Raw genomic sequence first — 18,448 nt, forward strand, 5'->3', positions numbered from 1 at the left:
AAACTTGAAATACCAACGCTTGGTGGTGTTTATGGGTGAAAATCGTTTCTGCTGATTTTGGTAATTTCGGTGAGTGGGTGAGAAACAAATCTAAACCCTAAACAAATGTACTGCACAGGAGTACTTTAGATTCGAGAGATCAATCTATACAAATCTGGCCTAAACCAAGAAATGGTCGTTCCAGATTTGCTTCGGTCACAACGAGGAGGAGAAGGGCTGGTTTAGGGAGGGAAGCGAAGAGAGTGTTGAGACCAGAGCAGTTCTGGAAGAGTAGTACTTGACTTGTATCAGAAGATGAAATCTTTGAGAAAGCTAGCAAGAGTTGCTTTTCAGAGTGTTGTATTTCTCCCTGACCAAAAACTTGTGTCTTGGTGGAAATAGGTAAAACCTATTTATACAAGTCTAAGTGAAACGTACTCTGGCCTCGTAAGAAAAGAAACGGATGAGTTAAATGGGAAGAGGTGGTAATGCCTGATATTGATGGAATTTGATGGCATTGATGTTCCATAATGAAAGAGCGTTTCACCATTACTTCCTGTATTTACTAACCGTTTTATTCTTATTACACCTTCTTGAAACGGGCATTTGTGTATGTCGCACGCTGTAGACCGCCGAACCAAAACCCTAATGAGCATCCCCAGTTTGTAACATACGTTTTGATGTCTCGAGTGTTTTCGTGGAAAACATGTAGCATGTCGCTGGTGTTTGATAAGTTGAGCTTGAGAGACTTGCCGGCTCAGTGGCGACCTTCGACGGTTGAGATTTTGTATAAGAGGAATCGTGGCCTTTGATGTAGGTGCGACATGCCAAAGTGCAAGGGTTGCACGGCATGTGCCAATGGCATGTGTGGCATGCCTTGGTCCTAGGTAGCACGTCGGGTGCAAGTGGTAATGCCAAAGTGCAAGTGTTGCACGACATGTGCCAATGGCATGTGTGGTATGCCTTGGCCCTAGGTTACACGGCTTGGCATGCCAAGTTGCAAGGGTTGCATGGCATGTGCCAATGGCGTGTGTGGCGGCTTTGGCCCTAGGCATGCCAAGTTGCAAGGGTTGCATGGCATGTGCCAATGGCGCGTGTGGCGGCTTTGGCCCTAGGTTTGGCGTGACAGGTTGCAAGGGTTGCATGGAATGTTCCAATGGCGCGTGTGGCGGCTTTGGCCCTAGGTTGCACGGCTTGGCATACCAGGTTGCAACGGTGGCACGGCATGTGCCAATGGCACGCATGGCGGCTTTGTCCCTAGGTTGCACAGCTTGGCATGCCAGGTTGCAAGGGTTGCGCGGCATGTGCCAATGGCGCGTGTGGCGGCTTTGGCCCTAGGTTGCACGGCTTGGCATGCCAGGTTGCAAGGGTTGCACGGCATGTGCCAATGGCGCGTGTGGCGGCTTTGGCCCTATGTTGCACGGCTTGTCATGCCATGTTGCAAGGGTTGCACGGCATGTTCCAATGGCGCGTGTGGCTGTTTTGGCCCTAGGTTGCACGGCTTGGCATGCCAGGTTGCAAGGGTTGCACAACATGTGCCAATGGCGCGTGTGGCGGCTTTGGGCCTAGGTTGCACGGCTTGGCATGCCAGGTTGCAAGGGTTGCACGACATGTGCCAATGGCGCGCATGGCGACTTTGGCTCTAGGTTTCACGGCTTGGCATGCCAGGTTGCAAGGGTTGCACGACATGTGCCAATGGCGCGTGTGGCGGCTTTGGCCCTAGGTTGCACGGCTTGGCATGCCAGGTTGCATGGCATGTGCCAATGGCACGTGTGGGGGCTTTGGCCCTAGGTTGCATGGCTTGGCATGCCATGTTGCAAGGGTTGCATGATTATAGATTTAATGGGGGTTGTAGTAATAAAGGTTCGAACTCTAAGACTTGTGAAGGTAAAGGATTTTTTTAGACTTATAAAAATATATATACAAAATATTAACAATTTTGGGCGAGAGGTAACCAAGACACTAGATTCCACTACTACGCAAGATTGAATGATAAATATTTCAAAACTCTATTCAATTCTTAAGTCCTCTTTTATCTTTAATTCACTATCAATCATACAAATTCTCAAATATTATTTGTAAACCTTAAGCATAGATTATCAAGAGATTAAACCAAGCATAACCTATCAAACTGAATAACAAATAATTAAGACAATCATTCAAACAATTTAAAACTCTGCAAAAGCAGCGATTAGGTGAATTATATAATTAAATGAAATAGTTACCCATTTATGTTGCGTGAATAGCTTCCTCCATTGCCTTGGTTACGAGGGAATTAACTCATCATGTTGGAAAACCTCTCAAAATATTTTATTAAGCTCAATTGATGTTTACAATAAAGAGAAAGATAAGTAAATGTTCTAAAAACAGAATTCTTGCGACCCAAGAAGGCGTCCAAAATGAACGACAAAGCTGAGGTGCTGTTGTCGCTGAAATGCTACGACCCACACCTACGACCCACGTACGTGAGTCATTTCCACTGTTGATAAACGACTGCTACTGCGAGTCCGTTCTTCGTGTTCTTGGTGTTCTTCATCAGCAGCAGCAGCAGCAGCAGAGTTTGATCAACTCTTGATTTCTGCGTCTGTGGCTCTCCTCTCTTCTCCCAACTCTCGACAGCCTCTCTAGTACTCCCAGGGAACATATTTATACACCTATAGCTCGTTGAATCTCCCTCAATTACTCCATATAATTCTCTTTAACTCGGCAGTAAAGAAAAATATTCTTGGGAATATTTTCTTTCCATTCTTGCTCTGGTACGCATAGATTTCCATCCTGGTCACTCTAGAAGTGCTTAAACACGACCCAAAACGTTTCTAGAGCCCTCATGCATGAGAAGAACACGCTCAAATCTTCTCCAATCCCGTGTCCAACCCGTGTTTCCCTGTTTGCTTCCGTGAATTGTCCAGCTAATTATGGCCAAATTTGATCGAACCAAAAGCCCAAAACGTGTTCCTTAACCTATATCACATCTTCCTACCAAGTTTGAGCCATTGAATCGCACCACAACACCTTCATTTTGTCGATTGAAATTCTGCCAGTTGATGAATCAATTTTCCCGCCAAAAAGTTTATTTGAATTTGAGAAGAAGGTGCCCCTTATCCAGAGTGCTGGGGTGCGAATAGTAATTTGGGTGGAAATAGTAATTTTTGGGGTGGAAATGATAATTTTTCTGGGATCCTCCGGTACATTTCTGGGACGTTTCCGGTGCATTTTTGGGGTGCCTTTCAGTGCATTTCTCCGGGGTGTAAAACATTACTTATTGAGCAACTCTTTCTACACAAGGGGTATTTCTCCAAAAACACCTAAACAAACATAAAAACACCACAATAAGCAAAAATGGGTACTAACAAAATACACAAAAGAGATGAAAATAGACACATAAATGCGTCTATCATTGCACGGCATGTGCCAATGGCGCGTGTGGCGGCTTTGGCCCTAGGTTGCACGGCTTGGCATGCCAGGTTGCAAGGGTTGCACGACATGTGCCAATGGCGCGTGTGGCGGCTTTGGGCCTAGGTTGCACGGCTTGGCATGCCAGGTTGCAAGGGTTGCACGAAATGTGCCAATGGCGCGTGTGGCGGCTTTGGTGTGGTTGCCATATTTAGCGCAACGGTTGCGCGTTATTTGTAGTTTTGGCATGTTGCCATATTTTACACAATGATTGTATGGTACATGCAATTGCTATGTTTTGTGTGATGAGTGCACGGTGCGTGCATTTGGCATGTTTGCCATGCTTTTGCGCAATGATTGCACGATATGTGCAATTGCTATGTTTTGCGCGATGTTTGCACGGTACGTGCATTTGGCATGAGTAGTATGATTGCGATGCTTTTGCGCAGTGATTGCACGGTACGTGCAATTGCTATGTTCTGCGCGATGATTGCACGATGCATGCATTTGGCATGTTTGCAATGCTTTTTGCGTAATGGTTGTGCGGTATGTGTGAACTTAGGGTTTCGCGCATCGAAACCCTAATTTAGTATTTGAAAAAGGGTACCCCGGTAATTTTGACATAAGCGCGTTAAATTCTCTAATAAATGTGCTAGTGTCACCGGTGACATCATGCTATACGTGAGGTTTTATGGTTTTACCCCTTGTTCAAATACCACCATCAACATTAAGTCCCCTGCTTAGCTTGGAACGGGGGCCTTGTTGCGAGGTAAGCATAAGATGGTGATAGACGAGGATAGAACTGAGACAGTAGTCGTAAAAGAGAGTCGAGGAGATTTGTCTGACCGTTTTCGAAATGTAAGTAAGAATCCACAATCCTCGCATCTGGTAGCTTTGCACAAATCCCAATATGACTAGGTGTCTTTGGGGCCAGTCTTTGGAACGCGACGCGGTGCTGCTAGCATAGACTTGTCACGAATGGGGCTTGTCAGTACAAATGGGCTTAGAATGGGCGTGGGCCATTTGGCAGAGCATGGCGTTGGCAAGGAAGGCATGGCTAGCGCGGACTGGCAAGGCTGGCGCGAACTGGCAAGGCTGGCGCGGATTGGCTGGCCGGCGCAGATTTTGGCAAGACCGGCATTGAGCACTTGGTAGGGCCGGTGCTAGCAAGGAAGATGCGTGCGTTTTTTGGAAGTTGCCAAGATTGCTGTTGCGGTCCCGACTGCCTTTCTTCATGCAAGTCTTTGAAAATGGAATCCTTCCCTTATTCGAAGTCCCCAACTATCACGCCTATAAAAGAGGTTATCCACCTTTTATTTTGTACCTTTGTTTCTCCATATCTTTGTGTTAGCAACAAAGTGGTAGGGTGAGTTAACATTCCAGGTATGTCTTCCGGCGCTCTTTCTCAAATTAATTCTTCCTTGTTTTTTTTTTCATGCAAAACTCTAGATGTATATATGCTTCGCATGAATACGTAGAAAATACTGTTCTTCCATATCTTCGTAGAACTTAGTCATAAATGTGATTCTCGTGAACCTGTAGACTTTCGTCATGAATACTGCGGCAGTGTGTTTTTGAAAACCTAGTTGCTTAGGGTTTTCCCTTATTTTGGTGTAGCCGTGTGTGGGTGATAATTTCTTCTTGTCTTGCCTTTTTGATGTAGATACCTTGTTAGCAAAACAACACAAGAAACTCTTGCAAGATGTCACCCGGGCAAAGTCTTGATTTACCAAAAGATGTTAGTAGTTCTAATACAAACTCGGATGATGACTTCTTCACAAAGCCCCTTGCCGCAACTCGAAAAAATCATCCCAATTTCGTGTCGATCCTCTTGACCGGTTCAGAAGATGAAAGGAGGACCCGTTCAGTCCGACCAGAGAGTGTAATACGGTTTTGCCTTCATAGAGGAGAGTATTCTGCTTCCCATATTAACTTTAGAATGTGTCAAAGCCCGTTGCGCTCCTTTGACAGATGGATTGAGTTTATGGTGAGCCAGGAACACGTAAGTGATAACTTGACCCGAGCGCAGATCATTGATGCTGTTAGGGCATCTGCAAATCTTCAAATTAGGAAGGATATTCCTGGTTTAGTTGCCTTTATCTCCAGATGGTGTCCGGACACTCATATAGTCCTATGTAGGTGGGGTGAAATGACTTTCTCCTTATAAAGCGTGGCTCTTCTGTTGAATCTTCCCGTAACAGGAAACCTAAATATCAAACTGACAGAAGATGAAGAAAATATGCGAGCCACTCTTGTTGCGAAGTCGAAGGATTTCGTTCGGAGAGAGAACAAAAGTGCTTCTACGGCTGGTGGGTGACCCAATGGTTCCCGGATGAGCTGGACCCGAGTCAAAAGAATAATATACTTTATGTTGCGGCATTCTTGGCTTTGTTTGTCCAGGGATGTTTTCGATGACGGTTCCAGCAAGAAAGAGATAAGACAAGAGCTTCTGATGATTGCCATAAAAAGCTAGCGAAAGGCGTAGTTCTCCTCATTGGTAGCTTGTTCCTTGGTTCTCTGTATACACATCTGGATCACCTGGTTGCGGACATGCGTGTTTCAAACGGTTATATGAAAGTGGACTCGTATGTCCATGTTGCCTTCCTTCAAGCGTGGTTGTGGGAGAATTTTGATAAATATGCTCTGAAGCCGTTGCCTTCACTTCCCGCGAGTTGGAGTGGCTCCAGAATTCTCCGATGGGTGAACAGACGTCCAAGAGTCGGATCGAACTTGATTAGGCTCCTTGACAAGTCGCACGAAGTCAATTTTCGCCCGTGGGCCCCGGTGCATGCGTCTGTAATTCAGGTTAACACCTTTGCTTCTGCTCCAAATATGACTTTGCTTTCCGTAGGTAACCTGAGTGTTGGTGAAAACTTGTTTATGCGGAGTTGCACATATTGTTGTATGCCGTCTTTCTTTAGGGGGTCTTTCCAAGTGGCTTATTATAATATTGATCGTGTTGCCCGTCACATGGGTTTCGACCAAGGGATCCCCTTTTCTCGTCATCCAGTTGCTTCATAGAATCCGTTGCCGGTCGTCTTCAATGCCAGCATTCTTGTACCCGGTACGCGTCTACCCTTCTTGCCCTTGGAAAGAATTTCTTCGACGACCTTCAAGTATAATGAGTTCTGGCAAGATGAGATCCTTACTATCCACGTCTTTGTGAATCACATGGTGGCGCACTCCCGTTGTAGACCCTCTCCTGAGGTTTTGACAAAGCATCCAATGTTGAGGGATCCTTCTGCAACTAAGCGAAAGTCGCCTGGTAACGTGGACAGTCCCCAGGTGAAGGAACGAAGGTCGAAGAATCGCGCTGGTGGATTTCGATCGGTTTCGACAGACTCGGCGACCCCCGTGTCTTTCAATTCTTCCAATATTCAGGTAGGTGTCTCCCCTGGCTCAACTAAAACGTGTAAATCTTCATTTTGTTTCTGAACTTTTGCATCTTGTTCCTATCAGGGTTTCGATAATGTGAATGCCTTTACTGCACTTGCTCATCGTCAGGAAATAACACCTCTTCCGATAAAGGTTGACAGTGTTGAGCCCTCTAGGGAAGAGTCATAGAAAGAGAAGAGTTCAAAAGATGAAGGTAGCTCTTCTGGCAGCAGCACTGGATCTTCTTCGGGAAGCGGATCGGTGAGTCTTGCACATGTTTTTTTTTTCTTTTCCTTTCTTTCTTCTTTTTCGAAAACGTCTAACTCAAGATTACAGGAAGGATCTGATTCTGGAGACGATTCTGAGATAGAGGCTTGTGAAGATTTGCCTTTAGCTGCAGTGACTGCTATTGGTGCTTCGCAGATGGAGGTTGATCATACGAAAGGCATGGATGCGGCTCCAACAACGGAGAATGCTCTGACGACTGTCAACGAAAGCGTGGAAGAGAACCCCTTGTCGGCTGTGGGTCTGGTTGCAGGCGCCACTTTCGATCCCCCGTACTTGGTTCCTTATCCAGGTGTTGATGGTGGATTTTAGTTCAGGGCTAAAATTTTAAAAGCCAAAATTATGCGTTGATATCCTGCAAAGGATAAATCCACTGATAAAATGATGAATACTTCTTCACTTCGCTAATTTACTTAGAATGGAGCATGTAGCAACAATCCCATGTACCCTATGAATTTATGACATCATAACCAGCCTTGTATTTCCTGTGTTGTTCCCACTGAACTCTCATTATTGGTGCGGCATGACGACTGAGTGTTACTCTCAGCAGAGTAACACGAATCTCCAAGTGTCACTAATGAGGCATGCACGAAATACCTGTACATGCTACAACTCTCGGTGTGTTATACTAGCCCGATTAAGCAAATTTGAATCTGGACTGTCCATCTCAGTCTCAGAAATAATCACGACCACGCAAGTTGGCCGCATGATTTAACCAGCCTAGACGATCCTCAGCAGGAGCAGGCTACCACCTTAATGACCACCAGTGGTCCTGCTTATGCCCTGGTTGGTCGAATACCTACCATGCCTCTCAAACTACCACCTAACACCATCCTGAAGTTGGACGTCCAGGATGGAATGGAGCGGCTTGGAGGAGTCGTACAAACAAAGGCCGCCTACGGCAGTCTCAAATTCATCACGTCCGTCCAACTTCACCGGCATAGTTGGACGGCGTAGATCGTCCCATGGACGGTTGGACAAGCGTTTTCCTGCATACCGACGGGTCCCCCTTCACGCCTGCATAATCGATCCTCGCCTGACCTAGCCACAGAACCATGTACGGTTGCCCGAAGTTGGGCCGGCGTGAAATCTTAAAGGGTCGCAGGAAATTCCACTAAAGGTGCCAAATTGATCACGACCATCCAATTTCACCGGCATTATTAGATGGCTTAGATCGGACCTATAGCCACCAGGCAGGTATTGGCGCGTTCACATCCGGCCCAACATGGGCCCCACATGGTCGGCTTCCCCAAAGGAGAAACGTGGCTTTCCAATTCGTCCATCCAAAGCAGCGTGGACGTGAAACCCTAATTAGGGTTTGCGGCACATCACATGTGTCGCAAATCAGTCTCAACCATCCATCTTCGCAGGTATAGACGGAGGGTGTAGATGTAGATTCAAAGGGCCCAGAGCATGTCAACCACCGTGGGCCCGCCTACATACATGACTAATCGGTCAAGACCAACTATGGTTGGTCGTCTCTATTTGTGCTCCCAAACTAGGCATGGCCGTGCGTTTTCAATAGCAAATCGATCTCGACCACTCAACTTTGCTGGAAAAATTGAGTGGCTTAGATCACATCTTCACGGGATAGTGAGGTACGAACGTGTACACTGGCCTGCCGACTGCACTCCTGACTGATCTTCCAAGACCGACCATGGTTGGTCGTCTCGAAACGCGCGCCCGAAGTAGGCACGACGTGCGGTCTTCAATTCCTTTGCGGCATGGGATTTCTGTCGCAAATCGATCTCAACCACTTCTCTTTTCCAGACAAATTTAGTGGCTTAGATCGCATCTCCATGGGACAGTGAGGTACAGAAACCTACACCAGCATGCCGTCTACACGCATGCCCAATCGGCCCTGCTAAAAATATGTCCCATGCTTGGATTCGACCAAGCTAAAGGTTGGTGTTCGAGCATCTCCTAAACCCTAATACGACGGTCGCAGATGTGGGTCGCAAGCCATCTCGTCCGTCCAACTTCACCAGCCTGGACGGACAACCTAAGACAGGAGTTAGGCGACCAGTGAGGCATCACCACGATCACCGTCCACCACTCTTCCGCGCAGAGTGATCGTCTAAGTCAGGGCTTACCTGTACAACCTCCAAACGATCACTAAGATGGTCGGACGTGATGTTATTTTAAGACGCTTAATCGTGACTTACTCCGTTACGCCTTAAGATAGCGATGCTTCATACGTGTTGAATATATTCGATGCATTACATTCATTGAATACACACGATATTTCATAAATATCGACTTCCTAAATAACTTAGTTATTTAATCTAGCATCACATGCTACCTTTTTTGGGTCCCACGATCCACACACTCGAGGCATTAATCATGTCACAAACTAGGGGATACTTACTGGGCTATTGGTCTGGCGGTTTACAGCGTGCAGCGCACAACGCGCCATCATAAGAATGTGTCAGAAAGTCATGGACGGTTAGTGATGATGGGAGAAGTGGGATTTACCTGATCGTGTAACAATTACCACGACTCCACTACTCCATCACTCCACTTCCTCCACTTCCCATGAGAAACGTGGGTTAGGCGCAATGACTTGTATAAATAGGTTCTCCTCCCTATTTCTGAACAAGACAACAAGACAGAATCCAAGTGTTGATACAACCCTATCCAAATACCGGAACTGATATCTCACATTCTGCAATCCAGTTCAGCTTTCTGATACAAGTCATACACAGCCAACACCTTCACAATCTCAACACCTTCTTCGCTTCCCTCCTTAAGATCAACCCCATCTCCTTCACTTTGTGACTGAAGCAAGTCAGGAACGACCATTTCTTGGTTTAGGCCAGAGTTGTACATATTGATTTCTCGAATCAAAAGCACTCCCGTGCAGTGCATTTGTTTAGGGTTTAGATTCGTTTCTCATCCACACACCCATATTTACCAGAAACCGCAGAAACAGTTTTCACCCATAAACAATTGGCGACCACAGTGGGAGGTTAATCTCTCGGTCGTAAAGTCAAATTCTTGAAAATCCGATTCAAATTTATCAATTTCGAAAAAGGTAGATCATAGGACCAATTCAAATCATCAATCCATTTCAAGATGGTAGAACTCAGGTCTGGATCAGCAATAAATTCTGATAGAGCTAGTGTGGATAACACTCTCGGTATTGATGTACCTGTCAGTGGATCTATTGTGATCAATACATCTCTTGGAGCCGTCACTTCTACCACCAATGCCAGCGGAGCAGGAGATGTTCCAGTAAGTGTAACGCCTCCCATCACCAGAGCCAGAGCAGCCGTGAATCCCGACATCTCCTCAAGTGTAACGCCTCTTGTGGTCACCAGAGCAACAGATTCCACTCCTTCGTCAGGACGAGGAGCCGGGGGGACGAGAGGAGGACCATCTCCCATTACCATCGCAGACTTGATGGAGAGGCAGGAAGTTCTTGCTAAGACTCAAACGGATACGGCTACAACTCAGAAAGAGGTACTCACTTTTCTTAAAACATTAACTGATCGATTTCCACAAGAACCGCGACATCCCCTGGAGCCAACAAGGAACGCATTCAACGCACCCGGAGAAGGTACTTCAGCGGCGCGGGCCTACATGGACCTGATCAAAGAAGCAACATCAGATATGAGCGGTCCTGTCATGGAGACTCCTACACCGGGGACTGATCCTCACAACGATCCTCCTCAAGTCAATAGTTTCACTATGAACCAGAGGCCGGATCAGGAAGAAGTTTCTCTAGGAAAGTTTATGCGAACTTTTACATCTCTCGAAGAATCAGCGGGCGGAGACGTTTTGCTGCAATCAACTAGAGGAAGGTCACAACCGTGCCCTACATGTCACCGCACGCATCAAGGATTCAGAGTTCAAGAGGTCCTTTTTCGACACAGGAGCGTCTTCGAATGCGATTACTCTCAAGAATCTCAGGACATCCAAGGTTCGCCAAGGAAAGGTCGTACGAAATCCTACTACAACGACGAGCCACGAGAGGAAGTACCGGATCCTCCACGACAGCTTCAGGACAGTACCAATTCCACAACTGATGATCTCGAAGTGGTCAACATCGGGGATGAGGAATATCCTAGGCCTATCTCCATCAGTTCGACCTTGTCTACGGAGGAACACACGATACTTGTGCAACTTATCAAGGAATACCAGGACATATCTTCCTGGACGTATGAAGAAATGCCAGATTTAGATTGGTCACCCATCATCTACATGTCATACCCGGATCCAAGCCGGTTGCAGTTCAGACACGAGGAAAATGGACAGATCAGGTGTTGCATGGATTTCAGACACTTGAACAGATGCCGCCCCAAAAACGATTCTCCTCTACCTAACATCGACATGTTAGCATATGCAACCAACGGACACGGCATGTTCTCCTCCATGGATGGATGTAGCGTCTACAACCAGATAAAGATATACGAGCATGACGAAAGTATGATAGCTTTTCGAACTCCTCTCGGAAATTTTTATTATGTTGTACTACCATTTGGTTTAAAGAATGCCGGTGCAACGTATCAACGCTCTATGACAGCAATCTTCCACTGGAGCTGATACCTCAAGAGAGCCGCCTCAAGAAGATAACGATGTCCACGCGTCATGTCGAGCAAAATCCGGGCAAGTCACTCTATCAGACGATGATGCATGTCTATCGTGCTATGCTGGAGAATCTGCGCTTTTGGTCATCCTATGGACTTCGTGAAGTTGTTGAACGCTCATCTACAACAGCATCTGCCCTGCTAGAAAGAACCAGTTTTGCTGAAGCAGCAAGAGGAAAGACACCGAGATACAACATCCTGCGCGTCCAAAATTTCCAACTTCAACTCTAGTACCACATGCACGACTGACGTAATAATGAAACAACGTCCAAGATATTCCATATCTGGATCGACGGTAACTACATCAATGAGAGACGCTTTCAGAATTTGTATCCCGTGGAAAAAGTAGTTATGTTACCAAAGGAGATTGCACCTGGGACTTAAGAGGGTGCCAAGTTTGTACAAGTTTCCACGACGCCTCTCCCTGCCAGTCTCTTCTGATCACAACTGCTGCCAAGAATTGTTATTACTTGTCGATTGATACCATCCAGAGCTTCACCATATCAACGACCATTACGTATAAAAGACCCATCGGGCATACAAGACAGAACCATGTAAACCACGCTTGGGGACTGTGGCTCAGCACGAAGTTCCTTCACCGTCAGTCAACGACTTCTTCACGAGAGAGATGGTCAATCAAGAAGCATGGAATTCACAAAAGTAAATCAAACTGAAGAGGAATCCACTTCAATGCTCCCTCCAGCAGAAGCTGCTTCAATGGTCTATTCAAGAGCCGCCTCAACGCTCTCTCTGGGATCCACATTCGCTTCAGAATCCTGCTTCAATGCTCTCTCTAGGAGCCACCTCCACATTTGCTTCAGAAGCTGCTTCAATGGTCTATTCAAGAGCCGCCTCAACGCTCTTTCCGGGACCCACATTCGCTTCAGAATCCTTCTTCAACACTCCCTGACTTGGCATCAGCATTATCCCCAGAAGACATCTTAGCAGGACCCCTTTTGTTGATCCTACAATAAAATAAAAGCAGGGGATTCAGTACTTGTATGAAAACGCATGGGATGTGTAGTCACGCACGACAAGACATACAGTCACGTTAAAATACACCAGGCTGGTATTGAGCCACGTTAGCAAACAAAGCCAGTCAAGTCCATGAAGCCGGTGTTGATCAAGGTTACAAGGCCGAACGAAACAAGACAGCAAGGCCGGTGTCGATCGAAGCAGCGATGTCCGTCAGCAAGGTCGGGGTTCGTCAAATCAGCAAGGCCGGTGTTGGTCAAGGGGAAAGTATGGTGTTGGGGTGAGGCAACATGTATGGTGTTTGGTCGAAGCAGGCACAACCGGACCCAAGCAAAGCCGGCATGCGGCGGGTCCAACTTGATCAGGCACAGCCAACCCCAGATTGGTTGAAGCAGGCACAACCGTCCCCAAGCAAAGTAGGCACACGACAGGTCCCACGTTCGAGCAAGGCAGGCATAACAAGCCCACGTTCAAGCAAGCAGGCGCATGATGAGTCCCACGGTCGAGCGAAGCAGACACAATAGTCTGTTGAGCAGGCACATCAGCCCCACGCTTGAGTGGAGCAATCACGAAGCAGGCTCTCGACTGAAGCAGGCATAACAAGGTCGATCGAAGCAGGCAAGACCGATATCATGCTAGGGGAACGCTCGCCTGGACGCCTCTTGAACGTGACATGCTCCAAGGACAGGATGACTCGTCTCTCCTGGTAATATCTAACTTTGTCTCATAAGTTTTATCTGTATATGCCACCATCTAATGCCTACCCCACAATAGTGTAACCATTATGTGCTAGGCAGAGGACTTAATGTTGATGGTGGATTTTAGTTCAGGGGTAAAATTGTAAAATCCAAAATTATACGCTGATATCCTGCAAAGGATAAAGCCACTGATAAAATGATGAATACTTCTTCACTTCGCTAATTTACTTAGAATGGAGCATGTAGCAACAATCACATATACCCTATGAATTTATGGCATCATGACCAGCCTTGTATTTCCTGTGTTGTTCCCAATGAACTCTCATTATTGGTGCGACATGACGACTGAGTGTTACTCTCAGCCAGAGTAACACAAATCTCCAAGTGTCACTAATGAGGCATGCACGAAATACTTGTACGGGCTACAACTCTCGGTGTGTTATACTAGCCCGATTAAGCATATTTGAATCTGGACTGTCCATCTCAGTCTCAGAAATAATCACGACTGCACAAGTTGGACGCATGATTTAACCAGCCTAGACGATCCACAGCAGGAGCAGGCTACCACCTTAATGACCACCAGTGGTCCTGCTTATGCCCTGGTTGGTCGAACACCTACCATGCCTCCCAAACTACCACCGAACACCAGCCTGAAGATGGACGTCCAGGCTGGTATGGATCGGCTTGGAGGAGTCGTACGAACAAAGGCCGCCTACGGCAGTCTCAAATTCATCACGTCCGTCCAACTTCACCGGCATAGTTGGACGGCGTAGATCGTCCCATGGACGGTTGGACCAGCGTTTTCCTGCACACCGGCGGGCCCCCTTCACGCCTGCATAATCGATCCTCCCTTGACCTAGCCACAGAACCATGTACGGTTGCCCGAAGTTGGGCCGGCGTGAAAGCTTAAAGGGTCGCAGGAAATTCCACTAAAGGTCCCAAATTGATCACGACCATCCAATTTCACCGGCATGATTGGATGGCTTAGATCGGACCCATAGCCACCAGGCAGGTATTGGCGCGTTCACCAACGGCCCAAAGTGGGCCCCACATGGTTGGCCTCCCCAAAGGAGAAGCGTGGCTTGCCAATTCGTCCAGCCAAAGCAGCTTGGACGTGAAACCCTAATTAGGGTTTGCGGCACATCACGTATGTCACAAATCAGTCTCAACCATCCATCTTCCCAGGTATAGACGGAGGGTGTAGATGTAGATTCAAAGGGCCCAGAGAATGTCAACACAATCACCATGGGCCCACCTACATACATGACTAATCGGTCAAGACCAACTATGGTTGGTCGTATCGATTTGTGCGCCCAAACTAGGCATGGCCGAACGTTTTCAATAGCAAATCGATCTCGACCACTCAACTTTGCCGGAAAAATTAAGTGGCTTAGATCACATCTTCACGGGACAGTGAGGTACGAACGTGTACACTGGCCTTCCAACTGCACGCCTGACTGATCTTCCAATACCGACCATGGTTGGTCGTCTCGAAACGCGCGCCCGAAGTAGGCACGACGTGCGGTCTTCAATTCCTTTGCGGCATGGGATTTCTGTCGCAAATCGATCTCAACCACTTCTCTTTGCCAGAAAAATTGAGTGGCTTAGATCGCATCTCCACGGGACAGTGAGGTACAGACACCTATACCAGCATGTCGTCTACACGCATGCCCAATCGGCCCTGCCAAAAACGTGTCCCATGCTTGGATTCGACCAAGCTAAAGGTTGGTGTTCGAGCATCTCCTAAACCCTAATCTGATGGCCGCAGATGTGGGTCGCAAGCCATCTCGTCCGTCCAACTTCACCAGCCTGGACGGACAGCCTAAGACAGGAGTTAGGCGACCAGTGAGGCATCACCACGATCATCGTCCACCACTCTTCCACACAGAGTGATCGGCCAAGTCAGGGCTTAGCTGTACAGCCTCCAAACGATCACTAAGATGGTCGGACGTGATGCTATTTTAAGACGCTTAATCGTGACTTACTCCGTTAAGCCTTAAGATAGCGATGCTTCATAAGTGCTGAATATATTCGATGCATTACATGCATAGAATACACACGATATTTCATAAATATCGACTTCCTAAATAACTTAGTTATTTAATCTAGCATCACATGATACCTTTGGTGGGTCCCACGATCCACACACTCGAGACATTAATCATGTCACAAGCTGGGGGATACTTACTGGGGTATTGGTCTGGCGGTTTACAGCGCACAACGCGCCATCATAAGAACGTGTCAGGAAGTCATGGACGGTTAGTGATGATGGGACAAGTGGGATTTACCTGATCGTGTGACAATTACCACGACTCCACTACTCCATCACTCCACTTCCTCCACTTCCCATGAGAAACGTGGGTTAGGCGCAATGAATTGTATAAATAGGTTCTCCTCCCTATTTCCGAACAAGACAACAAGATAGATACCAAGTGTTGATACAACCGTATCCAAACACCAGAACTGATAGCTTACATTCTGCAAGCCAGTTCAGCTTACTGATACAAGTCATACACAGCCAACACCTTCACAATCTCAACACCTTCTTCGCTTCCCTCCCTAAGATCAACCCCATCTCCTTCACTTTGTGACCGAAGCAAGTCTGGAACGAACATTTCTTGGTTTAGGCCAGAGTTGTACAGATTGATTTCTCGAATCAAAAGCACTCCCGTGCAGTGCATTTTTTTAGGGTTTAGATTCATTTTTCATCCACACACCACATTTACCAAAAAGCGCAGAAACAGTTTTCACCCATAAACACCAGGTCATGTGCTGGTCGGTGGCTTCAGCGTGCTGGCTAAGTACAAGGTGTTGTACACCAATATTTGGGAAAGGTGTGGACATATCCCCACAACCGTGAATATCACCAGTCGATTTGCGCTGGTCAAACGTGTGGAGGAAGCTCTTTCTTACATCGAGGATATGTGTGAAGTGACCGGCCATACCGTTTCTGAGGTTGTCATCGTCAGTTGGAAGTATCTTCGTGATATGTGCATAGAAAATGAGTTCAACGCTTCGTGGTTCATCAAGGGCTTTGATGAGATCCAGAAATTGAAAACCGTAGTAGTCGAGAGTCTTTATGCAGATGAAATCGCACAGCAGGAGGCAGAAGTCAAAGAATTGTCCAAGACGTTGACTCTGAAGAGAGCGGATCTCGAGGATGCAAGGGAGGATTTCTCCAAGAAGAGCAGACCCCTGTTGGATAACTTTCCTTGAATGTTCCTCTGTCTTTGCCAAACTTTCGCTTAGGTTCTCTCTTTTTTTTTGAAAGGCAAACAAAGTGCCTATTTTAACGTTTGATTATTTTGGTAGATGGTTGGTATTTTATGAGGATATTGGGTTATTTTGAAATGAATGGTTTTAATAGTATTGCTCTGGTTGTGACTTGCGAATATGATATTGCTTTCATGAAAGTGTGTGTCGGTAGTTGGCATAAGATTAAATAGCACGATGGTCTTATCGGGAACCTAAAATAATAAATCGTATATTCCGTCTAGTCTGGACTTACTAAGTTTTCCTGGGTCTTCTGATGAATACAAAATCCTTCCCGTGTAAAACCGATTTTTGTATGCAGTGTTGTCGTGACTGCGGAAAGTCCCCAGTCGCTTTTGGAGTTTCCTGGTGACCGAACCGTTTGCTTTCAGCTATTGTGAAGTCCCCAGCCATCTCTTGCGTCTTACGACTGATAATCAGGTTGTCTGGCAGTCGAGTTGTAGATCCCTGAATAGATTACTTGTTTTTGCCATCCTGATGTCTGGATCGAAGTATGAGATCGATTCTTGAAAACTGATATTGTAACCAAAAGATCAATCTTCTACTGTGGTCGCCGATTGTTTATGGGTGAAAATCGTTTCTGCTGATTCTGGTAATTTCGGTGAGTGAGAAACAAATCTAAAACCTAAACAAATATACTGCACGGGAGTACTTTAGATTCGAGATATCAATCTATACAAATCTGGCCTAAACCAAGAAATGGTCGTTCCGGATTTGCTTCGGTCACAAAGAGGAAGAGAAGGGCTGGTTGAGGGAGGGAAGCGAAGAGAGTGTTGAGACCAGAGCAGTTCTGGAAGAGTGGTACCTGACTTGTATCAGAAGATGAAAGATTTGAGAAAGCTAGCAAGAGTTGCTTTTCTGAGTGTTGTATTTCTCCCTGACCAAAAACTTGTGTCTTGGTGGAAATAGGTAAAACCTATTTATACAAGTCTAAGTGAAACGTACTCTTGCCTCGTAAGAAAAGAAACGGATGAGTTAAATGGGAAGAGGTGGTAACGCCTGATATTGATGGAGTTTGATGGAATTGATGTTCCATAATGAAAGAGCGTTTCACCATTACTTCCTGCATTTACTAAGTTCTATTCTCATTACACCTTCTTGAAACGGGCATTTCTGTATGCCCCACGCTATAAACCGCCAAACCAAAACCCTAATGAGCATCCCCCAGTTTGTGACATACGTTTTGATATCTCGAGTATTTTCTTGGAAAACATGTAGCATGTCGCTGGTGTTTGATAAGTTGAGCTTGGGAGACTTGCCTGCTCAGTGGCGACCTTCGACGGTCGAGATTTTGTATAAGAGGAATCGTGGCCTTTGATGTAGGCGTGACATTCCAAAGTGCAAGGGCTGCACGGCATGTGCTAATGGCATGTGTGGCATGCCTTGGTCCTGGGTAGCACGTCGGGTGCAAGTGGTAATTCCAAAGTGCAAGTGTTGCACGGCATGTGTCAATGTCATGTGTGATATGCCTTGGACCTAGGTTGCACGGCTTGGCATGCCAAGTTGCAAGGATTGCATGGCATGTGCCAATGGCGTGTGTGGCGGCTTTGGCCCTAGGCATGCCAAGTTGCAAGGGTTGCATGGAATGTGCCAATGGCGCGTGTGGCGGCTTTGGCCCTAGGTTTGGCGTACCAAGTTGCAAGGATTGCATGGCATGTTCCAATGGCGCGTGTGGCGGCTTTGGACCTAGGTTGCACGGCTTGGAATGCCAGGTTGCAAGGGTTGCACGACATGTGCCAATGGTGCGCGTGGCGGCTTTGGCCCTAGGTTGCACGTCTTGGCATGCCAGGTTGCAAGGGTTGCACGGCATGTGCCAATGGCGCGTGTGGCGGCTTTGGCCCTAGGTTGCACGGCTTGGCATGCCAGGTTGCAAGGGTTGCA

Source organism: Papaver somniferum, chromosome 10 (genome assembly GCF_003573695.1).
Source record: "Papaver somniferum cultivar HN1 chromosome 10, ASM357369v1, whole genome shotgun sequence".
Taxonomy (NCBI): domain Eukaryota; kingdom Viridiplantae; phylum Streptophyta; class Magnoliopsida; order Ranunculales; family Papaveraceae; genus Papaver; species Papaver somniferum.